The sequence below is a fragment of the Callospermophilus lateralis genome, unplaced genomic scaffold (genome assembly GCF_048772815.1).
Source record: "Callospermophilus lateralis isolate mCalLat2 unplaced genomic scaffold, mCalLat2.hap1 Scaffold_94, whole genome shotgun sequence".
NCBI lineage: Eukaryota > Metazoa > Chordata > Mammalia > Rodentia > Sciuridae > Callospermophilus > Callospermophilus lateralis.
Window position 1 is genome coordinate 101,852 of NW_027517559.1, and position 18,314 is coordinate 120,165.

Genomic DNA, 18,314 nt, shown 5'->3' on the forward strand with positions numbered 1-18,314 from the left:
CAGCCCCGCCTGGCGGAGTCCCGGTGCACGGCCTTGTGGGAGTTGTAGTTCCCGCTGGCGGAGGGCGCCAGCCAAGCGGGCCTGGGGACTCCACTTCCCGTGCTCCTCTGCGGGGCCGGCAGAGATGGTTCCGGGCGGGGGAGGGCTGGGAGCTGTGGCCAGTGGAGCCGGCCATCTGTGGGGTGTCCGCCTTTCGTGCCGGGGCCTGTTCCTTCAGGAGCGCAGGGACCCGACTGGAAAGCGGGCTTGAGGACTCGAGGGCGAGGGCAAGGGCAAGGCGTGGCCCGTCGGGTGGGCCGGAGTGTTCATCCGCGGTCCCCGCGCGCTCGCGGCGGCCCCATGGCGGCTCGCGCCCTGAGCGCGCGGCTGTGGGCCCCGTCTGGCGCGCTGGCCGCGCTGGCCTGCTGTCTGCGCGCGCGGCGGGCGGCCCCAGGCGAGCTGCGCCCGGAGGCGCGCGGCCACCTGGAGCTGAAGCAGGTGCAGGTGGTGTTCCCGCATGTCGCGCGGAGCCCGCTGTGGCCGCTGCCCTGCGCAGACCAGGTGAGCCGCTCCCCGGCTCCCCGGCTTTCCGCTCCCCGGCTCCCTGCTCCCCGGCTCCCCGCTCCTTGGCTTCCCCGGCTTCCCCGGCTTCCCCGGCTCCCTGGCTCCCTGGCTTCCCTCTCCCCCTCTCCCCGGCTCCCCAGCTCCCCGCTCCCCCTCTCCCCGGCTCCCCAGCTCCCCGCTCCCCCTCTCCCCGGCTCCCCGCTCCCCGGCTCCCCGCTTCCCCGACTCCCCCGCTCCCCCGGCTCCCCCGGCTCCCCCGGCTCCCCGGCTTCCCGCTCCCTGGTTCCCGCTTCCCGGCTCCCCGGCTCCCCGGCTTCCCGCTCCCCGGCTCCCCGCTCCCCGGCTCCCCGGCTCCCCGGCTCCCCGACGGGCCCTTCTGGCCGTGAGTGTCCCAGACCTCCAGGGTCGCCCCCAGCTGTGCCGCCGCTGCTCCTCTGGAGGAGCCCGGGACTCGCCTGGGGGCCCTTTGGCCAGTGGTCAGCGGAGCGCCAGGGCCGAAAAGTGGCGTGTCGCGAGCCGGGGACGGCCGCCTTGGTGCTGTCGGGACCGTCGCGCTGTGTCAGGGACCTGCCTAAGGGGACCTCGGGCTGCCTTGGGACAGGTTCCAGGACTCCCTCTTCAGGGTTAGCTGGAGGCGGTTAGAAGTCTCAGGAAGACGTGGCGACAGTCGCTGTATCCTGGCTGTCTGCGTTTCAGGCTTCTAGACCTATAGTTAGTGGAAGGGCTTGTGGTCGGTTTGTGGGTATGATGCTTTCAACTCTGCAGGGTTAACGATGACTAAATAGCCTTAGAGCACAAATAATTCCATGTTTTTTGTGGTTAGCCTCTCTGTACGCAGGTCCCCAAGTCCCACAAGTAATTGTGGAATGCCTAGTGTGTGACGCTTAGGTTGAAGTTGGAACAAATCAATAGGTTGTCCATCTTCCTGGTCATAGTTGCTTTCTAGAGAAAACCGAGAGAGTTGGACTCTTCACACTATACACTAAAACCCAGTTTTCAAAGCAGGCCTTATCATTTCCTTATCATTTTGTAAACACATGACCCATCTCTTGGGCAACCTCTACCCCCACTTTTCCCCATTTATTCTTGTTACAGAGGGCTGGGAAGTAATTGATAGGAATGCACACACACACTTTTTTTTCATGTTAAAGACAGGTTATCAGTGGTAGCAAAGAATAAAGCTTGACTGTCTAGACCTGGGCCTCGAATGTACAGTGCATGTATTCCCCGAAGCCCTGTAAAAAGATGTAGTTTCTTTTAGAGATTTCTCCTGAGCCAGTGGGTGTGTGATGGGTGTCTTATGCCTTTCTGGAAGAGGGGGTCCTTATTGCTTAGCACACCAGCTTCATCCATCATCTCTAACTACAAAATGCAGAACATCATAGTCCATGGGCTCGTTTTGCAATAAGAGAAGACACAGTACCTCTCCTACCAGATCATACCTGCAGACTGTAGGTAGATGCTTTAAAACTGTTTGGTAATCTAGAATAAAATATGTGCATAAAAGCCAGGGGTGGAAACCACCCTCTTTCAAGTGAATGTCATCAGTGAATGTCCACAAGTGAATGTCGTCAGCCCTTTTTAACTTGCTTGTGGAAGGCCTTGCCCAGGTTTTCTTTTCAATACCCCATTTAATAGACAGGTGATTGGGATTTTCTATCTTCCTAGTTCTGATATTAATTATATTCAGGTGGGACCATGTAGCAGCCATTCAAAAACTAAAATTTCTTTTGGTACATGTTTACTGATTTCTCATTGGTTTATAGATAAACACATGTGACAGGTCATTTCAGTTATTTTACAAATCCTTAGAAAGTAGTCTTGTTTAAAATATGAGTGGTTTTTTTAGGGCTTAAATAACTATTTGTTTAGCCTATCTTGATAAAAGTATGTGCCTTGGAAATAAAATTATGGAACATAATTAGCTGTTTTCCTGATCATTACAGTAGATCCTAGTATACTTTCAAAAGAATAGATTTGACTCTCATTTTAGGTTTCCCTAGTTCCCCTGCAGACAGTGGCAGGATGACCACCAGGCAGGTTCTTCTGTTTTCATTAAAGACAGTTCACCCTCCCCTAGCTTCATTGTTAAGGTATTTTGGGTTTTATTTGACAAGATAGATTAGCTGGGAAGCATAATGTCTTGTTACTTAATACCTAGCCAGAGCTCGGCTGAGAAAGGTGGCGTTCAGGATGCAGCACCTGAAGAATGTGCCAGGCCAGTACATCCATCTTTCTATAGTGATGGTTCTTTACCTTGGTAGGATATTGAACTCAAGTGGGGATATTTTAAAAATACTGATGCCTGGGTCTTCCTCCCAGAATCCTGGTTTAATTGGCCCAAGTGCCCAGACATTGTAAGATCTTCTCTGGTGAAACTTTAGATATGTCTGGACTCTTCATCATTAAGAAGTAAAGGGCCTGCCCCCCAGGGAGGTTCCGAATAGGGCTCAGGCATCAGTAACTTTTTAGAAAATGTCCTGCTGATGCCAGTGTATAACCCAGGTTTAAAATTATGGTTTTATTTAAAAATCTACACCTGGAAGTTTTTTGTTTGCAAAATTTTTTCTCTTACTTGGAATTTAGCATATCCTCCCAATATAGAATTGGCTTCACTGAAATGTGCTTTGGTGAGATGTTCTCTTTCTGTGTTGAGGGAATTGGGAGAAACAACCCCACAGAACTCATTGCTGTGACTACTGAAAAGATGTTCATTATATTACTCTCTCTTCTTTATGAGGACCCTTGGGAGGAATTTGTCTGTTAGCATTAGATATGGTGTACTTCTCCTGAACAGTTTGCTTGCTTTTATCTTTAAACTTGTCTAGCTGATCAAATTTCTCCTTTTATATAAAAGCCAGAAAGTTGGTGCCAAACTTGTGGTCCATCTATGATAGGTGTATGGATTTTTGATAGATGCATTTTTGGTAACCTTATTACTACATCTGTTTTTGCCCCTATGCTTATTTGGTTTTGTCTCTTACCTACTTTGACTTGGTTGTCTTACCAGATTTTAGATATTGCTGTCGTCTGTTTCTTTTTGGAAATGGGGTATAAATATAAGGAGATTTATCAAGTCAGTCTTTATCATTAAGTTAAGAAGAGGAAAGAGGATGAGAGTGTGTATGTGGGATGGACACCATATATGAAACTATGTTGATCCTCTGAAAACGTGGGCTCTAGACTTGGTGTGACCTGCACTGCAGGACTTGTCTCTTGGGAACCAGAAAGGCGGCTAAGCAGAGAGCCTTCTCAGTGAAGCTGAATGGCCCTGTGGACTTAGGTCTCTGACCTGGAGAAGGGTGATTTCATGTCAGTTTTCAGTGTAGTGATGGAGAGAGACAGAACATTTCAATGACGGGGTTATGCCAAGAGTACTGGGAGCACAGAGGACTTCACTCAAACTTTTAAGTGACCAAAAGTGAATGCAGTTTCCCTGCTTTCTTCTGTCTCAGTGTTAGTCAGGAAGCACCTCCTCTACCCTTTCCACATTAGGTACACAGGCTCAAAATCAAAGTAGTAGTTTTCCTTTCTTTTTCCTTAGTTACTGCCAACCCAGCCACAAAATAAAACTTTTACCTACTAATTCAGATGTCTCACATTTACCTCCTCTGTTCTTGCTGCCTTAGGTGAAATCTTGGATCTTTTATTGTTTGGACTGAGGTATCTCCTGAAATCTCATGGGTGAGACAAGGCAGGAATATTCAGAGGTAAAATGATTGTATTATGAGCATGGTGACATGATCAGTGGATCAGTCCATTGCATGGATTGGTGATTCGGGGTGGGGACTGCTGTGCTGGGTGCTGACTGGCAGGTGAGGCAGTAGGTCACTAGCAGCATGCTTTGGGGTTTGCATTCTGTCTCTGGTGCCTTGTCTTCTCTGCTTCTTGGCTGCCAGCATTGAGCAGCTTTGCTCCACCACACCCTTCCACCACCCTGGTCTGCCTCACCTTGGCCTGAGGAATGGAGCCAACCGATCATGGACTGAACCTCTGCACCTGTGAGTCCCACATAGACCTTTCCTTCTCTAGATTGTTCTCTTTAGGCCTTTTGGTCATAGCAGTGAAGAGGTGACCAACAGTACTCATGTAGACTATGGCAGACATCATAAACTTGGCTTTCCTGCATTGGTCTTCCCAGTCCAATAGTATTATACCTGTGACTTTTGAACTACTGTGGAGCTGTGGGCCAGGGGCTGGCTGCCTGGGGCTCTGGGTTCTTATTCCTACTGCAGCTGGAGAAACTCCAGTTTTTGCATTTACATGTACAAATTGAATGTTCAGCTTTTCTTGGCATTTGCTAATTAAAAGGCTTGAAAACCATTCCCAGTTTGAGACAAACTAGACTACTTCTTTGTATACACATTCTTTAGTATCTCTACTTTGCTCCAATTTTCTAGCTGTTTTTGGAATCCTGAATGCCACCATTTCTTCTTACCTGCTTCTTACTCCCAAGTCCCAGTTGTTGCTTGTCTAAATTCTGTTCATTTCACATATGATCCGTTCTGTGAAATATTCCCTGAATCCTCAAGCAGAAGAGAATGTCTGTTTTACCTTGAACTACAATGGACTTCATCTGGTTTCTTATAGCACATATTCCCTTTTATTATGTCATTTAGATTCAGAGTTTGCTTCCTCTATTAATCTGAAAATCAGGGAAAGGCAGGGCCAAATTATCTCAAGCTTGATATCTTCCACAGGATCTGACAGATGGTCAGAGTTATTAATTGCATGTATGGTGTGCTACGCCCTTCTTAGGATTTCAGAATACAAAGGTCAATAAATGACCGAGTCTCTGTTATCAGGAAGCTGAATCTACTGAACAGGACAGACCAGTAAAGGAACTCTCCTAGAACAGTATGTAAAGGATTCCAGAGAGAGCCACCAGTATTGCTATAGAAGTTCAGAGCCATGGTCAGGCTTGTTGAGTCTTACGGAACGAAGGAGTCTTCTCAGATGACAGGAAAGAAAATTCTAGGAACATACATTGAAAAACTAGGAGGTATGAATATGGCGCTGAAAGAAACAGTTGTGGGGCTGGAGAGGTAGTGTGTAGGGCAGGGGAGAAGTCCTGAGGGGGTGCTGAGAAGAGGTTGGGCCATGCTATGCAAGCCAGGCTCAGAACTGAGGAGAAGGAGTGATGATCAACTGTGAAAAAGGAAGGAGGAGGTAGTAAGGTCTACTCTGATGTGCGGTCACAGCAGGAGCATTCAGAGTGACTTTGTTCTGGCCAGCAGGGCTGCAGGGATGGTGTGTGGCAGGGAGTCACAAGTTGGAGTCCTGGGCCTGGGAGGGTGTGGTTGCACTGGAAAGGACAGCTGAGGTTGCGAGGTTGTGTGGAGGTGCACTCCTGGCTGCGAGAGTCACCAACAGCTGGAGCTGGGGATTGTGGCCACTTGGGATGTCTGGGAGCCATTGCAGGACAGTGGGAGCAAGTGGCAGACTGCAGGGAATAAAGGGAGGTGGGGAGCAGCCAAGGCTTCCTGTTGGCAGCTGTTTATTTCAGAAATTGGATAGCAGGAACTGATAACAAGGGACACAGCATGTGTGGTGTGCTACGTGGGGGTCCAGGTTCCCTGGAGATTTCCCAGGCATGGACACTAAGGCCATGCTCATGCATGCCAAGCACCTGCTGCCAGCACTGGCCATCTCTCCCCTTCAGCCTGGGCTCAGGGCCAGAGTAGCTCCTGACAGTATTAGTGCAGCACTCATAGGACCTGGGCCAAGAACACCTGGAATCCTAAATCGGTCGTTTCTCCCTTTTCCTCCCACGGGAAGGTCTGTAGCCTAATGTCCGAGTGATTCTGCCTAATGTTCCATGCGACCACCAGATGTTAACGCTGTGAGTTTCAAGAAACTTTTAAAAAAACATATCTTGTTTTTTATGATCACAACAGGTAGAGTGGAATCTCCAGCTATTAGAGGTCCCACCCCAAACTCAGTTTGATCGCACAGTCACCGAGCTGGTGGCCCGAAACCACATTCTCCTTATGACTCTCAGTACAGCAGGACTACCTTGAAGGTGAGCATGTGTCCTGCTCTGGGCCACTGAGAGTTTCAGTGGGTCTCTGGGTGAGATCAGCTGGCAGGTGTCTGATTCTCTTTCTTCCCCACCTCAGGGGGGCATGCTGGCTGGGCAGCTGACCACGGTGGGCATGCAGCAGATGTTTGCCCTGGGGGAGAGGCTGAGGAAGAACTATGTCAAAGACGTCCCCTTCCTTTCGCTGACTTTCCACCCGCAGGAGGTCTTGTGAGTCATTAAAAGAGGAGATGTGGCACTGAGTGAGGTCTTGAGTGTGAGGGGTCAGACACCCCAGGGGCTCCTGTCTTCTCCCAGAGAAGTTTGGGGGAGAGTTGTCTGATACAGTGGTCCTGAGAGCAGTAGTGACTGGAGGTCGCGTTCATTGGCCTGTGCGTCCTCTGGGGGCAGCCATCCCACCAAGCAGCAGCGAAGCGTCTTCCTGAGCTCAGGGCCCTGGGTGTCTGGAGACTGCAGCTGCTCGTGGTGCAGTGTATGACTCAGCCTTCCTTCCCGCGCGTCTCTGCCTTTCTGTTTTTTCCAGTGTTCGCTCCACCAACATGCATCGGAATCTGGAGTCCACTCGATGTTTGCTGGCTGGGCTTTTCCAACGTCAGAAAGAAGGTCTGTCTGTGGGGTCTACAAGCCAGCCCCTGGCCCTTGAGGAGCGACCTCCCAGAGTCCCTCTCTGTGTCCGTTTTCCCATCTCTCTTCTGCACATGTGGCCTCGGGTGTGCCTGTCCTCAGGGTCCTTGCTGCCTGCCGTGTGCTGCAGCTTCAGCCTGACCTGTCAGGAGTGTCTCCAGTGTGCCTCCTGCTCTGGCCTCTCCTCCCAGACATCTGCACAGGCTGCCAAGGGCCGTGCTGGCTGCATCCCGGGGACAGTAGTGACCTGCTAAGGGAGAGGAGGGCAGAAGAGTGCTGATTCACAGTAGGACCCAAGCATTAGCTGCGTTTCCTAGTTGAGTTTTGACGATAAACCTGTGTATGTCTGCGGTCAGAAATTCCCCAACTTTTTACTCCCAAGGACTGCATTTTTTCCCCTCATGGATCCCATATATCTAGGGTCCTTGGCCATCAAAGGAGGCTGCATTTTTGGCTGGGCACGGTGGCACAGTCCTTTAATCCCAGTATCTGGGGGAGGGGGGTTGAAGCAGGAGGATCACAAGTTCAAAGCCAGCCTCAGCAATTTAGCAAAGCCCTAAGCAACCCAGTGAGACCTGTCTCTAAACGAAATACAGAGTAGGGCTGGGTGGTGGCTCAGTAGTCAAGTACCCCTGAACCCCCACCCCCCAGAAAAGGTGGCTGCATTTTATCATTTGTTATTGATTCAGACTTACTTGAATCCCTGGTCTGCAGAGCGTCTGCAGAGCATCATTACCTCATCAGAATTAAAATAGTAAAGGGTGCCATAAGGCAAAGGTTATTGTTCTTTTCTTTAGCTTCTTTAGCAGTATCTCAAATAGAAACAAAACATTCATCGAACTTTTAAAAATGTGTAACAGAATAGGAACTTCAGGCCAGAGGAGCCTGCCTTATCCCTAGCTGGGTTGGGTGCTGCGGCCGGTTTCTTGCTGCAGTTGGCTGCTAAGCACAGACGTGTATAGCCAACAGAAAGCAAACAGAGCAGCTCTCCCTCCCTCCTGGAGAGCCCAGAGCTTAAGAATCACCCACAGGGCCTGATCTGAAGTCCTCACTTGCTCAGCTTCAGAAGGGCAAATTCCCTCTTCCTGGAAACACCAGAGGCGTGACAAAGGAGGAAAGATGTCTTTAGGTGACCCCTTCTCTTCAGGCAGGTCACAAATTGGGGATGCCCCAGGGTTCCAGCAGGGAATTCTGTGGGTCCTTACATGTCTCTTGTGTGGCTTCCTGGGTAGAGGTTGTATGCATGGGACTCAGAGAGATGGGGACTTCAGTTTGACTCCTGTTAGAGCTACTTCTGTGCTCTCCCCAGCATCAAGGGAGTTGAATGAGCCAAAGAACCTCAGAAGGTGCCACCATGAATGGAAGTGGTGCGACACTGGGTTTTGCTTTAGGAAGGAAATCTTTGAGAAGCCCCAGGGGGCTCCATGAGAACTGTGGAGACGCAGGCTGGGAGGAAGCTAGAGACTGCTGGATGGCCCCATTTGGCCAGTCCTTGGCTCAGTTCATATTTGAGTATCTATTTAGAGTGTCTTTTTACTGAAAACTGTAGTTCCAAGGTGCCAATACAGCAGCAGACTCCAGATGGTATAATACTCTGTAGTGCCATTCGTGTTATACTAGATTATTATCAGTTTTTAAAATCCCAGCACTAAAGACTTGGTATATACCAAACGGTATTCTAAGGACTTCGCATATATTGTTTAAGTCTTTTTATAACCCTATGAGGAAGGTACCATTTTCCATTTTACAAATAAGAGAACTAAGAGGGGCTAAATAACCTGCCCAGGCACACTAAATGGTAAATGGTGGAATTCAAACAGTCTGGTATCGAAAACCATGCTGTCACCTATAGGTTCAACTACTTATCCAAGGATATGTGCATGTAGATCATTTTTTGAGTTTTTGTACATGCAGAAGCCCATGATTCTTCAGAGGTCAAGGGACTATAGGAAAGGAGGGGGCATGGGACATGCAGATAGACTCTGCTTTGAACCACCACCTTGCAGGTATCAGCACTGTTACTGTTGGACATAGTGGTGGGCGAGGTTCCCGAGATCACTGATAGGGTTCCACCCCTGGGATTGCACATGAGCCCTAGAGAAAGAAAGTGGCTTCCCAAGGCAGCCCTGTGGGTTAGTTACGGACTCAACACCTAACTTACAGGCCTTCAGTGGGGTTTCCTTCTGTGGCGACCAACGAAGTGTGTTTGGATTCTCATGTTCTAGTAAAGCTACCATGGCTGCTTTTAAAAACCTGGGGTTCCGGTCATCGGTAATCGGAGAATAAAGAGCTCCTTGGGACTCGGGCTCACCTACTTGCCGTGTGGACTGACCGCAGTGAATTCCAGATTGCTGCTGATGGGAGATGTTCCTTTTGACCTTGGGCCTGGGCTGTGGGAAAAAAAGAGCCGCCACAGGACTCTGCTGCTTCTGGCAGGGTGTTAGGATACCTCCAGGCGTTGCCAGAGGGAAAAAGAGCTAGTGATCTCTGAGCAGCAGCTAGGTATAGGAACACTGTGGTCTGATCTTTGGTTCCTAGCAATTCTTCTAGAAGGCTGGCTTTTATTTTGTGCAGGACTCCAGCCTGAGGAGATTTATGGCTTTGTGGCCACCTTTCTCAGATTGTTATGTGATAAGTTGCCATATTAGCCTATGAGATTGAACTTTGGGAAGAAAATAACCTAGTTCTGATCAAATTAGGGATAGCCCATTCTTCATTAGGATGCTTAGTTGCTGGCAGGGCTTGAAGGCAAGGAGTGTTGGGGATGAGACAGGGGAGTGTGGGATAAGAAAATCAAGGAGAATGCTTCACTCAGACCTTCACTCAACTCTAGACCTTGAAGGGTGTTCCTCAGAATGCCTGAGGTGGGACAGGGTGGGGGCGGTCCATTCCCCTCTGGTCTGTTCATGGCCCCGTAGGAGGGCATGTGCTGGGCAGAACAAGGCTGCTGCCTGCTTTGTGCGATGCTTTGGCCGTGGGAACACTCAGCAGGGCCGGTGTGTGCTGGGGCCTTTGCTCTCCTTAAGGAGACCTTGTGCTCCATCTCTGTGGTGGACAAAGAGGAGGAGGAGGAAGTGGGGCTTGGGAAGAACCCAGTGAAGCCTCTTCCTGCCTGTGCACCCCATTCCTCCCAGGACCTGTCATCATCCACACTGCTGAGGCAGACTCGGAAGTGTTGTACCCCAACTACCAAAGCTGCCAGAATCTGAGGCAGAGGATCAGGTAACTGCCTAGTGGAGGGTGCCCCTCCCCACCTTGGCTGGCAGACCTGCCTGCCCTGAGGCTTTGCCCAGACCCACCCTCGTGGCTGCCTCATGCTGCCACTGCCGAGGGAGTGCAGGAGCTCTTACTCGTGGCCGCAGGCTCACAGCGGAGGTGCAGGGAGTCTGGAGGTGGTGTAACGTCGTGAACAGGCCTTTTCCCCATTCGGACTTTACACTCGGTCTCTGGAGTGGGTGGATAAGGTAGTGAGTGAGCCGGTCATCAGCCTGCGAATCCAGGTGTACTGGCCCAAGAAGACAGACTGCCCTCCTTGTCCCTGCTGGTGTGCTGCCACGCAGGTCCGTTGGTTTGGGCGGATGACCCTTTTAGTCCTCAGCCATTCTGAGCTGCACCAAAGTGATATGAGATGTGTTCATAGAAGAGAGAGAGAGTGCCGTCTCCAGACAGACCTGGGCTGTGCATGGTGGTGGGCACGATAGGAATCTAGAGTAGGACTTGGAAAGTTTGACCTTAATTTTTCTCCTGATCCTTGCTAACTTTTATAAATCACTTGACCTCGTGGAATCTTAATTTCCTCATCTATAAAATGGGAATAATGCAGCTAGCTCCACTGGCTATTTGTGAGGATTGAAGGAGATCTCAAAAGGTTGAGCAACACACATTTAGTAAACTCTTGATTGCTATACAACATAAAGATGATGTAAAAAAATATTTTTAAAATTGCTTTGGCAGAGGCCGGAAGGAGACTGCTACTTCGCAGCCATAGATCTCAGAGGATTTGAAAGAGGTGAAGGAAGGGATGGGCCTCAACAGTAGCATCGAAGTGGACTTCTTCATTCTCTTAGACAATATGGCTGCTAACAGGTGGGATGACAGTTTTCCCTGAACCTTGGGGTTTGGTGACCATGGGGCAGGCACTTGGATGAACAGGCTCCTGACTTGGAACTAGGTGGGGAGAAGTGGGTGGAGGCCCTCTGGTGTGTAGGCCACTGTGGTGAGGCTTACGGGTGGAGTGGATGTGGGGGCTGAGGGAGAGGGAGCAATGAGGAGGGGACGGGAAGAGTCATGGACTCCTCACCCAGATAGGAGTGCAGACATCCAGCTCTAGATCAGTCTGGAATATAGACATCCAGCTCTAGAGCAGCCAGGAGTGCAGACATCCTGCTCTAGATCAGCCAGGAGTGCAGACATCCTGCTCTGGATCAGCCAGGAGTGCAGCCATCCAGCTCTAGGTCAGCCAGGAGTGCAGACATCCAGCTCTAGATCAGTCAGGAATATAGACATCAAGCTCTAGATCAGCCAGGAGTGCAGACATCCTGCTCTAGATCAGTCAGGAATGTAGACATCCAACCCTAGATCAGTCAGGAGTATGGACATCCAGCTCTTGATCAGTCAGGAATATAGACATCAAGCTCTAGATCAGCCAGGAGTGCAGACATCCTGCTCTAGATCAGTCAGGAATATAGACATCCAACCCTAGATCAGTCAGGAGTATGGACATCCAGCTCTAGATCAGTCAGGAATATAGACATCAAGCTCTAGATCAGCCAGGAATATAGACATCCAACCCTGGATCAGTCAGGAGTATGGACATCTAGCTCTTGATCAGTCAGGAGTACAGACGGGATGTCCAGCCCTAGATCAGTCAGGAGTACGGGCATCCAACCCTAGATCAGTTAGGAGTATAGACATCCAGCTCTAGATAAGTCAGGAATATAGACATCCAGCTCTAGATTATTCAGGGGTACAGATATCCGACTCTAGATCAGTTAAGAGTGCAGACATCCAGCTCTAGATCAGTTAGGAGTTTGGACGTCCAGCCCTAGATCAGTCAGGAGTACGGACATCCAGCTCTAGATCAGTCAGAAGTACAGATATCCAGCTTTAGATCAGTTTCTTGAAATTTGTTTAGAATACCTGGGGTGTGTGTGTGTGTGTGTGTGTGTGTGTTTGATAGAGTAGGGGTCGAGTGGGTGATGACTAGGGAGGATTGTGGGTAGGGAGGGGTGCTCAATTTTTTTTAATAACACATTTATTTTATTTAATTATTTTTATGTGGGGCTGAAGATTGAACCCACATCCCTGCGCATGCTAGACACGCTGAGCCACAACCCCAGCCCAGGGTGCTCAATTTTTACATGTGAATTTTACATTCAGTCAGTATCTGCTAGGATCTAAAACTTTTGGGTCCTTATTTATTCTACATTTTTTAAAGAGTATATGCATATCATCATATTAAAAATCTGAGAAACCCATAGTAAAGAACTCTGGGGCTGGAGGTAGAGCTCCTTTGGTAGAGTGCTTGCCTCTCATGCACAAGGCCCTGCTGTCCTGGGTTCAGTCCCTAGCAACACACACACACACACACACACACACACACACACACACAAGAACTCTGGTTCATCTTTTGTTTTTTCAGGGTGGGGGGATTACCGGGGATTGAACTAAGCCACATCCCCAGCCCTATTTTCTATATTTTATTTAGAAACACAGTTTCACTGAGTTGCTTAGTGCCTCCCATTGCTGAGGCTGGCTTTGAACTCACGATCCTCCTGTCTCAGCCTCCTGAGCCGCTGGGATTATAGGAGTGCACCACCGGGGTCCGGCCTCCAGCTAATCTTTTTTTCCAGTTAATCTTTAAGTCTGTTTTCCTCAAACTAATCTAGCCATAGGACCTCTTTTGTGTAATGAATACATAAAGAAGATCACACATGGGAAATATCTCTCTAGATTCAGAAGTTGAACACTGTGGCAGCGTAGGAGCCTCCTTCCTTCTCTTGTGAAAATGACCTCATGCCGCAGAGGCACAAACGCACCTGTGCTTAGGTGCAGTGGTCTGAGGTCATGGGCGAGAGATCACGTAGAGCATTTGTATGGCAGATCTTCAGAAAGCATTTTAGGGAAAATGAAAGTCAAGTGGAAATTTGTGAATCCCTTGCCTTGGTGTTTTATTCTTTTTTTAACTTAAATAAAATTTTTAAAAAATGTGGAGTGGTTGGGAGCCATCAGAAATGGAGGAAATCTTTTCGATTCTGGCTCTTCAACCCACCAGGAGTGCATGGCTTTGGAAGGACCTGGGGCCATGGTGTTTTCAGCTATTTAGCCCCTTCCCAGAAGACAGGTCCTTGCAGCCTGGGTGGGAGCCGAGCAGCTGCCAGGTTGGGGGCAGAAGCTGTGATCTGAAGTCCTGCCTGTGGTCTTCCAGGTACACAGCCTCTCGAGCTGCCCCACCCTGCAGAGATTCACCCAGGTGGTTGAGCAGAGGGCCATGGACACGGCCTTGTACGTCCTACAGCGGGAAGACAGGTGAGTGGCCTGTGCAGCTGCTGGCCCAGAGTCATGCTTGGTCAGACCTCCGAGTGTGTGGGAAGGAGGCCCTTCAGGCCTGCTCACACTGTCTGCTGGCACCACCGTGGCCTGGGAGACAGAGCCCCTGCTCTGCGGCCTTCCCAGGTCCTTACGCTTCTGATCCGGGCTGGTGACCCGGTGCCTCCACCCTGTGTTGCAAAGAATATAGAGCACCACATGCTGAGTGTCTCAGCATTCCCTTTTTCCTTGTGTTCCAAGGTTCAAAAGATTTAATGGGAGGTGTGGAAGCTGATGGAAGAATGTATTTCTCACTTTCTTCATCATGTTACACTTTACACATGAGTGTTATCTTCTCACCGTCAGGTGGGTGAGAAGCTGGGGCTGAGAGTCGGCAGCCCTGCCTGAGCTGAGCTAGTGCGTGCCAGAGCCAGGACTCGGACCAGCCCTCTGACGGACAGGCCTGTGTTTGCTCTTTCTCTTCCTGCTAGTGGGGATGCTGTTGGTAGAAGATCTGCTTCTTGGCCACCAAAAGGAAAGGCTTCCCTCTTACAAATGTCAGAAGCCTCTTTTTTCTGTTAGAATAAGAGCATTCGGCTTATCCTCAGAATTAGTGGCTTAATGTGGGAGTGGGCAGTAGAGGAGGGTCCTGAGGAAGACGGGGCGGCTGACATTCCAAGGGTTTGCCCAGCGTGTGGCCTCAGAGGCCCTGACTGCACTGACTTTCTAAAAAACAAAAATCTTATTTGCTATTTCTTGTGTTACATGACAGTAGAGTATATTTTGATATATTTATACAAACATGGAGTGTAACTGCATGCAGTGGGTTGACATTTCAAAACTGTCATTTAATTATTTTCACATTTTACTCAATTAAATGTTCATATATACTTGTATAAATAAATCTGTGTGTGTATGAAACTTTTTAATAGCTCAAAGACTAGGAGACTTTGTAATTTGGAGAACAAAATAAATCACAGCAATCCTCCATCCCCTGTAACCAATACATTTTGACTGAATGTAATGGTGATGACCCTGTCCTAGAAGGTGCCGGGCCCAGCCCCCGATCACACTTGACACTGAGAACTGAGCAGCCAAATCAGAGCCGGTGGAGCACATTCTCAGGTCACAGACGGACTCCTGGGGACAGGCAGAGTCTTCAGGAGAGGTCCTCACAGGGTGGCTGCGGAGTCCCTAAACGGGAAGTGAGGAAATGAAAGCCCTGGAAGCTTGGTGAAGATCAGAAGTAGACACATGGTCCCAGAAGATTTTACAGAAAGACCTTTTCTATAGTAAACAAATACATAAAATCTTGAAACTGAAACTCACCCTTAACATGAATTAATTGGAGCCAGACACCACTGGGACTTGTGAGCCATTCTGCCTTCTACCCTGCTCTGGCCACTGGAGAAAGGAAGATGGCAGCCTGCACACAGCTGTGCGCTGGGGGCTGCTTCCCATGTTAAAAAAAAAATTAAATTCTTGGACTTCACCTCTTGCAAGGTATGAGGAGTCCAACCCCCCAGGACCACACTGAACACACAGGTAAGCCAGCCCAGCTGCCTCCCACCTGTGGCTGCAAGCAAAGACTGACTTTCCTATGACTGGTTTCTTGAACCAGTTCTTTGGAATCCTAGGGCCCTCAAAATTGGTTGGACTCTGAGTGGGGTATTTTGCAATGGAAGCCCGAGTTCTTTTGCATTTGGTGAAATAAATGAATTCATCATTTAACTTTGTGTGAGGAAGCATGTGTGAGACAACCCCCGTGAAGGTTCTCTTTGCCATCTTTGTGTGATCGCATGCCCACTCCCCTTCCTCCTCTAGCAGGGTTGGTTGCCAAGTGCAATTAAGCACTGAGCCAGGAGCTGACATTGGAGTGTGGTCACCTACAGGCAGAAAACAGATTCATACCCAGATAAGAAGCCAGGTTAAACAAGAGAGGGAGGGAGAGAGGGAGGGGGAGACAAAGTTTATTACAATCCTCATAATATACTTTTCTTTAAACATTATTATTTAACTCCCTCCATGAAATGTTTGGCCATTAAATGGTTTTTGTGCTTTTTAGACTATTTGCTTTACATGTGTTATTAAAAATTTAACCGCCAAATTAAGATTATATGATTTTCCTTAATTGTAAGAGTTTGTGACTTCCAAAAAAATTACAGATCTGAGCTAGAGAACAGAAAGTGGCATTAAGATTCAAATTGTCTAAACAGTATGGGAAATGTGATGCAATTTGATGTTTTTTTCTTTTTTCTTTTTTTAAAGCAAAAGGGATGAGTCTTGAGTTTAAGGATTTTGTAAAATAAGCAAGTTTTTACTAGTGATCTTCCTGTGGTTCCCTCCCCCAGCCCCCAGCTGTCTTCCACACATTCCAGTTTGTAAATTTTATGAAAAATAATCTGATTGAGCTGGGGCTGCAGCTCTATGGTATAGCGCTTGCCTAGCATGTGCAAGGCCCTGGGTTTGATCCTCAGCACCACATAAAAATAAATAAAATAAAGGTGCTGTGTCCAACTACAACTAAAAAAAAAAAATCGGATCACTTCATTCCATTGCTTAAAACTGATTTACAAATTTTGTGGTTCAGGGATCAAACTCGGGGCCTCACACATGCTAAGCCCGACCGCTACCACTAAGTGACACCCTAAGCCTTCTTGCTCAGAACCTTGAAGTGGGCCGCTCCAGGGTTTCAGGATCGCCCCTTCCTCTGGGCTCATGGTGTACTCTGCCCTCTTAAAGAGACCACCCTGCTGTTTCCCTTTCCTTCACCAACAGGAAACTCCCTCCTTCAAGAGTCACACAACATCCCCTTGGCTTGAGGCTCTATGGAGATGGCCTGTTGGCCTGCTGGACCAGGGTCAGCACTTTCACACCAGTGGGGACCTGTCTGTTAGTGGTTGATCAAACATCAACTGTTTCATCCCAGCCTTAGCCCAGTTCTTACATACAGTGGCTCCTCTACCAGTTTTGTTGAATACATGTGTCCTTGGATTAAAGACTATTTCCTTCTCCTTTCACGACTTTGAAAGTGCTCAGAGAAAGAAAAGGAAATGACAGAGGGGTACACAGTTTAATTGGAACACGACTGTCTAGCTGGGGTGCTCCCAGCTGCTGGTTAAGCAGATAGTAAGAATAAATGCAGTGCCAGGCACGTGGTGCCCACCGGTGACCCCAGCTACCTAGGAGACTCAGGCAGGAGAAGCACAAGTTTGAGGCTAGCTTTAGCAACTTAGCAAGACCCCATCTCAAAATAAAAGGGCTGGAGCCGTTGGTCAGTAATAGAGTGCTCTTCCAATCCCAGTACCAAAAAATGGAAATGTGCGGCACAATATCAAGAAGTTAAGAATTCCAAACAGTGACAGCAGGTCATTAAACCAGTTGGGGTCTAACAGCCCCAGTGATGCAGCTGAACAGCAATCACAATATTGAGAAGTTGTGAGAGAGCAGGAAAACTGGGAAAGAGGTTGGATCAATTTTTTGAAGAGTGACTTAAATTTTATTGGGGGTCGAGAATGTAGCAGAGAGCTTGCCTAGCAAGTGTGGGGCCTTGGATTTGATCCCCAACACCACAAAATGAATGAATTTTATTTTCTCATGCCACATCCTTCATAAGATCACTACAGTATGTGTTCATTTACAACTGCAGAATTACTTTATTTCAGATTGTGTTAGTAAAAATGCTCTTAAGAAATAATGTCATGACCCATGCCCCACCCCTTACCCCTGAATTGAAGCAGCAGGCCATGACTGACTGCATTTCCTCCATCCAATCCCAAACTCAGGGAGAACGGGTAAGAGAAGACTGGCCGAGCCTTTACAGGATTGTATATGGATGAGAAATTTTTATCACTTATTGATTTTTTGTAAAAAAAAATCTTGCATCATTAGTTCCCTATGCAATCACATGAAGTCTCTCAAAATTTGATTTTATTTCATAATAAGTAGAAAAAGTTGTAATAGCTCCAAATAAACTTGGCTTATCAGACACATCATGATGAAATGTTGGCATATGTTGATAGAGTAAATAAATGAAAGATTTGACGTGTTTAAAAGTCTCAACTAGTTGGAAATGGGAAAGTTGATTTGTACTGCAGCAATTCTCCAGAAGGGGGCAGCACTCCCTGAGCCAACTGTAACTGCCTCCTCAGAGGCCGCCCAACTCTTGCCTGCTCTCCAAGGTGGTACCTGCTCTGCAACCCTTTCCTGACTTGGCTCCCCACTGCCTGGCAGGAGCAAGGGGACAACACACCACCAGTGACTGTGACACTATTCCATGGTTATGTGCAAGGAGCGCAGCTAAGAAACGAGCCCATGGACAAATGCCAGTCCCCAGCCTTCCTCAAGGCTCTCATCTCATGCTCCACATGCTTGGCTGTTACCCTGTCCTCTAAGAAAGAAACCTAGCAAGAAACCTAGCGAGATGGCTGAATTTGCAAAATGAAAACCTCTTACTATCCTAATTTCTCTAGAACATAAAAAGTCACACCACCCAATACCAACAGAATAGATCTGATTGAGTTGGGTTTCTTAAACTCCTAAGCTCAATTTTCTCAAGTGCAGAAGAAATCATAACCAC

At 48.4% G+C, this 18,314-nt stretch overlaps 1 pseudogene; it reads left to right on the top strand.

Moving 5' to 3' along the window:
• The first annotated feature begins 339 nt into the window (after positions 1-339).
• Positions 340-13,739, top strand: LOC143641282 (lysophosphatidic acid phosphatase type 6-like; annotated as a pseudogene).
• Positions 13,740-18,314: the final 4,575 nt, after the last annotated feature.